An 8392-nucleotide genomic window follows, 5' to 3' on the forward strand; every position below is an offset into this window, starting at 1 on the left:
CATCAGAATATTTAGTACAGTTGTTTGTAGCCATTTTACATTCCACCAGCAGTGTATAAGGGTTCTGATTTCTCACTATTCTCACCAACACCTTTTATTTTCAGTGTTGAAGATTATCATTAGCACCATCTTAGTAGGTGTGAAGTGATACCTCACCTGTGGTTTTGATCTGCATCTCTCTAATGACTAATGATACCGAGCATCTTTTATGTGGTCGTTGATCATTTGTATATCTTCTTTGGAAAAATGTCTATTTGAGTCCTTGGCTACGTTTTTAATTGGGCTGCCTTTTTGTTGTCGAGTTTTAGGAGTTTTTCATATATTCTGGATGTTACACTCTTATCAGATACACAATTCATAAATACAGCCAATTCTCATTCACAGGTTCTGTATGTGCAAATTTGACTACTCATTAAAATGTAATTGTAACCCCTGAATCTATTCATGGCAGTTTTGTGCTCATTCATGTGCTTGTCCATAGTAGCAAAAAATTTGAGTTGTCCCATGTGTATGTTTCCAGCTGAGGTCAAAAAAGGTAATGCTTTGCCTCTTATTTTAGCTGTCAGGATGTAAAGAACCATCCTTTTTGAAATCTGTTTAGTGCCACTTTTAAAATAGTTTGTGTTTCTTTGTTGGTAATTTTGCTGTTTAAAATGACTCCCAAGTATAGTGCCAAAGTGTCTTCCAGCATTACCGAATGCAAGGAAAGTGTGACACGCCTTGTGGAGAAAAACGTGTGTTAGATAAGCCTCATCCAGACACAAGGAATATGCTGTTGAACGTTAATGAATAACCTATATGTATATCATATATATATAATATATATAATAACCTATTTTATATATATATATATAAAATAAGGTGTCTAACATTAATGAATAACCAATATATATCAATATGTATTAAATAAGGTGTCTTTAAGCAAAAACAGGTTTCTCAGGTGGCACAAGTAGTAAAGGATCCACTTGCCAATGCAAGAGACAGAAGAGGAGTGAATTCAATCCCTGGGTTGGGAAGCTCCCCTAGAGTAGGAAATGGCAGCCTACTCCAATATTCTTGCCTGGAAAATTCCCTGGGCAGAGGAGCCTGGCGGCCTACAGTTCATGGGGCCACAGAGAGATGACACAACTGAACGTGCACACACACATACACACACACACACAAGCAAAAACACATGAACCAAGGTGTATGTATTGATTGATTGATGAAACTTATGACCGGAAGCTCTCAGGATCTTAACCCTACAAGCATTTGTTCAGTGTCTGTGGTGACTTTATAGAATACAACTGCTGTGAGTAATGAGAATTGACTGTATTCACTTCTGTGGGTTGTCTTTTCACTTTATTTATAATGCACACAAAAAAGAGGCACACACAATTTTAATTTTGGTGAAGTCCAATTTATTTTTCTTTTTTTTGCTCATTCTGAGCAAATGTTTTGTAGTTTTTATTGTATAAAAGAGTAAAATGCCTATAAATAAATGCAACCAAGTCTTGCTTTCATCTCCGTGGTTGCATTTATTTATAGGTATTTTATTCTTTTAAGATGTTACTGATACTGGAATTGCTTTCTTAATTTCTTTTTCAGATTGTTCATTGCTGCTGTATAGAAGCACACAAAATTTTTGTTTGTTGATCTTTTAACCTGCAACTTTGCTGAATTTGTTTACCAGCCCTAGTTAACTTTCATGTGGATTCTTTAGAATTTTCTATTTGTAGCATCATGTTATCCATAAATAGATATAGTTCTACTCCTTTCCAATGTGAAGGCTCTTTTTCTTGTCTAATGGTTCTGTTTAGAACTTCTAGTACTGGGTTGAACAGCAGTGGTGATAGAGGCTTGTCTTGTTCTTGATCATAAGAGAAAACTTTCAGTCTCACATCAAATATGATGTTGCTGTGGGCTTTCATTAAATGCCTTTTATCATGTTAAGGAAGTTCTATTCCAAGTTTTCTAAGAGGTTTTATCATGAAAGGGCATCAGTTGAAATGAGCTTATTTTTACCCTTCATTCTATTAACATGATGTATTACATTGTTTAATTTTCTTTTGTTGATCCACTCTTATATTCCTAGGATAAATCCCACTTGGTTATGGTGTGTCATACTTTGAAATATTCTGTTGTCTCCCATTTGCTAGTATTTTGTTGAGGGTTTTTACACTTACATTCATAAAAGATATTGGTCTTGATGTATCTCTTCTTGTGATTTCTTTATGTCATATGATAAAAGTATGTTTAGTTTTGGAAGATATTGCCAAATTATCCTCCAAAGTAGTTATACCATTTTATATTCCTACCAGCAGTGAATGAGATTTCCAGTTGCTCCATATTCTCACAAGCATTTGGTATTGTCAGTATTCTAGATTTGGGCCATTCTAATAATGAAGAAAGCTGAGCACCGAAAAATTGATGCTTTTGAACTGTGGTGTTGGAGAAGACTCTTGACAGTCCCTTGGACTGCAAGGAGACCCAACCAGTCCATCCTAAATGAGATCAGTCCTGGGTGTTCATTGGAAGGACTGGTGCTGAAGCTGAAACTCCAGTACCTTGGCCATCTCATGCAAAGAGTTGACTCATTGGAAAAGACCCTGATGCTGGGAGGGATTGGGGGCAGGAGGAGAAGGGGACAACAGAGGATGAGATGGCTGGATGGCATCACCAACTCGATGGGCATGAGTTTGAGTAAACTCCGGGAGTTGGTGATGGACGGGGGCCTGGCGTGCTGCGATTCATGGGGTCGCAAAGAGTCGGACACGACTGAGCTACTGAACTGAACTGAATAGTGTGTAGTGGGATCTCACTGTTGTTTTAACTTACATTTCCTTGACTACATACTAATGTTGAACATCTTTTCATATGCTTTTTTGCCATCTGTATATCTTTTCTGGTGAAGTTTCTGTTAACGTCTTTGACCTATTTTTTTAATTTATTTATTTTTAATTGAAGGATAATTGCTTTACAGTATTGCGTTGGTTTCTACCAAAGAGCCACAGGTGAATCAGCCACAGATATACCCATGTCCCCGCCCACTTGAACATCCCTCCCACCTCCCTCCCTATTCCACCCCTTTAGGTTGTTACCAAGGGTCTTTGACCTATTTTTAAAATCAGGTTGTTTGTTTTCTTACTGAGTTTTAAGGGTTCTTTCTATATGTTAGATAACAGTCCTTTATCAGATTTGCCTTTTATAAATATTTTCAGCTGAGCTATAGCTTGTCTTCTCATCCTTTTGAAACTGTCTTTTGTAGAGCAGAAGTTTTTAAATTTAATGAAGTCTAGTTTATCCATTATTTCTTTCATGGATAGTGCCTTTGGTGTTTTATCTAAAAAGTCATTGTCATCCTGAAGATCATCTCAGTTTTCCCGAGGTTATTTTCTAGGAGTTTTATAAAATGCATTTTACATTTTGCATTTATGGTCCACTTTGAGTTACTTTTTGTGAAGGGTGTAAGGTCTGTGTCTAGATTCTTTTTTTTTTTTTTTTAAAAACATGTGGATGTCCAGTTAATCCAGCACCATGAAAAGATGATCTTTAAATATAAAGTACCTTAATGGAATTAAGTTCTCTTTCTTTTAGACTTCCTTTGCACTTTATATTTCTCTTAAGGGGTTCATTACTTTCTATCTTGTATTATATTCAGTCTTTTGTTCATTAATTGCATTTTTTTACACAGTAGGTACACAGCTGCTTTGACTGAAATAATGTTGTTATTTAGTCACTAAGTCGTGTACAACTCTTTGCGAGCCCATGGACTGTAGCCCACCAGGCTCTTCCGTCCATAGGATTTCCCAGGCAAGAATACTGGAGTGGATTGCTGTTTCCTTCTCCAGGGTATCTTCCTAACCCAGGGATTGAACTTGTATTCCTGCATTGGCAGGCTTATATGAATGTTATTCCTTCTCTCTGACTTGTCCTTCTGATGTCACCACCATAGTTGTTGCCTTGCCTCAAGGGCCTCCCTCATTCCTTTCCTGCTGTAGTCAGTACTAACTGCCTCCCCTATGTCCACCCAACAGGTCTTGGTTGACTCTGTATGTACATCTATTTCATTAGCTTACAGCACTTTGAAGGCAGAAAACATTTTAAAAATTCTTTTTAAAGCTAACATTTGCTGAATACTATGTCAAGCACTAGAATGATAGAGTTAAATGATCTATCTGAATCCCCATGCATGATGCATGAAGTTGCTCAGCTGCTAATTCCTGTCTGACTCTTTGTGACCCCATGGACTGCAGCACACCAGGATTCCCTGTCCTTTACTATCTCCTGGAGATTGCTCACACTCATGTCCATTGAGTCGGTGATGCCATCCTACCGTCTCATCTTCTGATGCATGAAGTCGATACTATTATTACCCCCACAGTACAGATAAGGAAAGTGAGCCTCAGTTCAGTTCAGTTCAGTCGCTCAGTTGTGTCCAACTCTTTGCGACCCCATGAACTGCAGCATGCCAGGCCTCCCTGTCCATTACCAACTCCTGGAGTTCACCCAAACCCATATCCATCGAGTCGATGATGCCATCCAACCATCTCATCCTCTGTCGTCCCCTTTTCCTCCTGCCTTCAATCTTTCCCAGCATCAGTGTCTTTTCCAATGAGTCAGCTCTTCGCATCAGGTGGCCAAAGTATTAGAGTTCCAACTTCAACATCAGTCCTTCCAATGAACACCCAGGACTGACCTCCTTTAGGATGGACTGGTTGGATCTCCTTGCAGTCCGAGGGACTCTCAAGAGTCTTCTCCAATACCATAGTTCAAAAGCATCAATTCTTCAGCACTCGGCTTTCTTTATAGTCCAACTCTTGTATCCATACATGACCACTGGAAAAACCATAGCCTTGACTAGACAGACATTTGTTGGCAAAGTAATGTCTCTGCTTTTTAATATCCCATCTAGTGCCTCACACAGGTTCAAATTCACACACCTAGTAAGTGTTAGAGATGTCAAACTGTCTCCAGAGCTCTCACCCTTAACCACTGCCTCTAGTGCCTAGCCAGTGTCCTCACAAAGTTGTTCAGTAAATGTTCATCAAATTGAACTGAAGATTACGAGTCCAGGAGCCAGGAGAGAAAAAAGCAATGCCGGCTAGTTGTGCCCATAGCTGGTGTTGGCAGGCAGTGTTTGTCTTTGGGACAACAGCCTGTGACACTGGAATGAAATAATCTCAGCAAGAGACAGTACACTCCACAAGCCCTGAGAAAATTTCATTTGGCTCAAGAGTTGCTGACCTGAATAAAAGGGCATGAAATTGAGTTTTGTAGCGGAAAAGAGCAAAGAGGCCAAAATTCAGCTACTAAGTCAGATCATATGACAACCACGGGGGTGATGGGAAAATCCTGTGACATCATGGGCACCAGACACAGCAAATACAAGAGATACAGCCAAGAAGCTAGTAAGATACAGTACTTGAAATCTGGGGTCATTAGATCATTTGTTCATTCAGTAAATGTGTAAGGAGCACACGATTTGCTACTACCTGCTTCACTCTCCTGTCTCAGGCCACACACCAAGCTCTCCTGCGAGCTCACTTGGCCTCAGGACTGAGGCTCACTTCCCACTCCTCATTCTTGCCTTTCAGTTTTTCAGATGCTCTTGTTACAGATGTTCTCTTGGCCAGCTCCTTCTCTTCACTCCTGACTCAGCTCTTCAGAGGTACCTTCTCTGACTACCCAGTTACCTGAAGGAGTCCCTTATACATCATCCCCCAAATTTTCTTTGTAGAACTTACCATGGTCTAAAGCTACCTCTTTCATTTACTTGTTCATTATCTATCTATTCACTAGAACCGAAGTTCCATGACAGCAAGAATTTCATCTGTCTTATTTATCACTGTATCCTCCACTCAAAACAGTCCTTGCTTATAGTAGGTACTCAATAAGTTTTAGTTGAATCAGTGACTGTACCTCCTATAAAAATTTACAGAGACTTTCCTGACTGTCCAGTGGGTAAAACTCTGTGCTTCCACTGCAAGGGGACATGGGTTCTATCCCTGGTTGGGAAACTAAGATCCTGCATGCCTCTCGGCATTGCCGATAAAAGAAAAAAGAATGCTAACTTTGGCAAAGGCTGTTACAAATATTGTTTCCTGGGTGCTAGATAAGTGCAAACTAAAGTCGCTTTGTCTCCTTTCCTGCCGTCCGAGTGTCTGTCATAGGCACTCCCTACCACCTGGCATTTCCTAGGTGTCTGAGGTGTGTTTAACAGTTCCAGAGCACTCTTATACTGGTTTGCACGCCTCTCTCTCTTTTTAAAGAGATTTATTTTAAAATTTATTTTTGACTGCACTGGGTCTTCGCTGCTGCACTGGGCCTTTCTCTAGTTGTGGTGAGCAGAGGCTACTCTTTGCTGCAGTGCATGGGTTTCTCATTGCGGCTTCTCTTGTGGAGCATGCGCTCTAGAGCATTGGCTTCAGTAATTGTGATGCACGGGCTTAGTTGTTCTGTGGCATGTGGGATCTTCCCAGACCAGGGATCGAACCTGTGTCCCCTGTATTGGCAGGCAGATTCTTAACCACTTGACCACCAGGAAAGCCTTACTCTCCTCTTTTAAAATATTATTCCAGGGTCTATCAATTGAGGTAGTGGTTTACAACTTGGGTTACCAGACCCTGGGTCCTTGATAACAATCTTTGAGCTGTTTTCATTATTGTCAATGACCTAACATCAATCATATTTAATCTTTCCTCAAGCTTCCCAGGGTCCTTGGCAGTTACTTCTTTGCTTTCATAGAATCCTAACACGTAGTGGGGCAATGCTAAAGGAAAATGAAGCAATCGTTAGTTAGCATATGCAAATCCTCCATATGCAGTTTTACTGCATATGCAAATCCTCCATACTTTGGAGGAAAATAACTAAGAGGGTTCTTAGCGGTAAAAAGGCTGGAAACCCCTTAGCTCAGGGAGCCTGAGTTCAAAGGGCAAAGAACTCTCCTTTACCCATAAACTCTCCTTCCATGACCTCCTGATCATTTCAGCAAAATATCTACCTCAGTTAGTTGTAGGGCCAGGAAGAGGCTAGACTGGAGGCATCTCAGAACAGGGGAGAGCAGAAGTTCCAAAAACCAAGCAGCCCTAAAAAAGGGAAAGGGGGGGGGGGGCGGGAAACCCTGCCTGCTTTGCTCTTTGCACCTGGGACAGGAATTTTGAATGAACATGCATTACTCAGTTGCTATCCAACCGGCACCTTACCTGCACTCTTTTATTCAATGCCTACTTCACAGATCAGGTACACAGCCAGTGAATAGCTGAACCAGGACCATGAATCTAGACAAATCTGGCGCTTGAGGCCCTTTGACAACATGCTGTACTGTCTTTGTTAGGACAGAGCATTTTAGAATTAAGGCAACTAGCTCTTCCTTCTTTTGACTCCATTGCTTCTGGGTGATAATATTATGGATACCTCTTTTCCATAATTTCTAAATTTTTCCTAACTAGGACATTTCCCTAAGGGTCCTTATATAAATGAATTCATCAGTGGTTAATGTCTGTAGGCTGTTCTGGTGGAGATTTCCACCAAGGATACAGGAGCTGGTTCTAGATTTGGGGAATCATCAATAGAGAGGTGGATTTTGAAAAACTGAGGAGTGGATTCGGTTCTCCTAGAGTTAATGTGTGGAGTAGAAATTTGGGTTGAGAAAAGAACCCTGGAAGAGAAAACCTCCATGTCTATGACCTGCTGTGTAATATGGTGCCATAATACTATGCTTAATACACCACAACTATTTTGTCAACAATTTGTACTTTTTTGTCTCAAGGAACAACTTGAAAGGGTAAGAATTCTAGTAAATGTTGTGTTTAGAGTTCTGGGATCTAGTGTTTTTCTGGGCAGAATTAATGCTCCCTGATTGAGTCCCCAGAAGAAATCTCTATGTCCCCTGTTTTACACGCCCTTGAATTACTGTGTTGTTGTTGTTCAGTCACTCAGTCAGGTCCGACTCTTGGTGACCCCATGGACTGCAGCACACCAGGCCTCCCTGTCCATCACCAACTCACGAAGCTTGCCCAAACTCACGTCCATTTGAGTAGGTAATGCCATCTAACCATCTCATCCTCTGTTGTCCCCATCTCCTCCTGCCTTCAATTTTACCCAGCATCAGGGTCTTTTCTAATGAGTCAGCTCTTTACATCAGGTGACCAAAGTATTGGAGTTTCAGTTTCAGCATCAGTCCTTCCAGTGAATACTCAGGATTGATTTTTAGGATTGACTGGCTTGATCTCCTTGCAGTCCAAGGGACTCTCAAGAGTCTTCTCCAACACCACAATTCAAAAACATCAATTCTTCGACACTCACCATTCTTTATGGTCCAACTCTCACATTCATACACGACTACTGGAAAAAAATCATAGCTTTGACTATATAGACCTTTCTTGGCAAAGTAATGTCTCTGCTTTTTAAT

Source organism: Cervus elaphus, chromosome 21 (genome assembly GCF_910594005.1).
Source record: "Cervus elaphus chromosome 21, mCerEla1.1, whole genome shotgun sequence".
In the NCBI taxonomy this organism is placed as follows: Eukaryota; Metazoa; Chordata; class Mammalia; order Artiodactyla; family Cervidae; genus Cervus; species Cervus elaphus.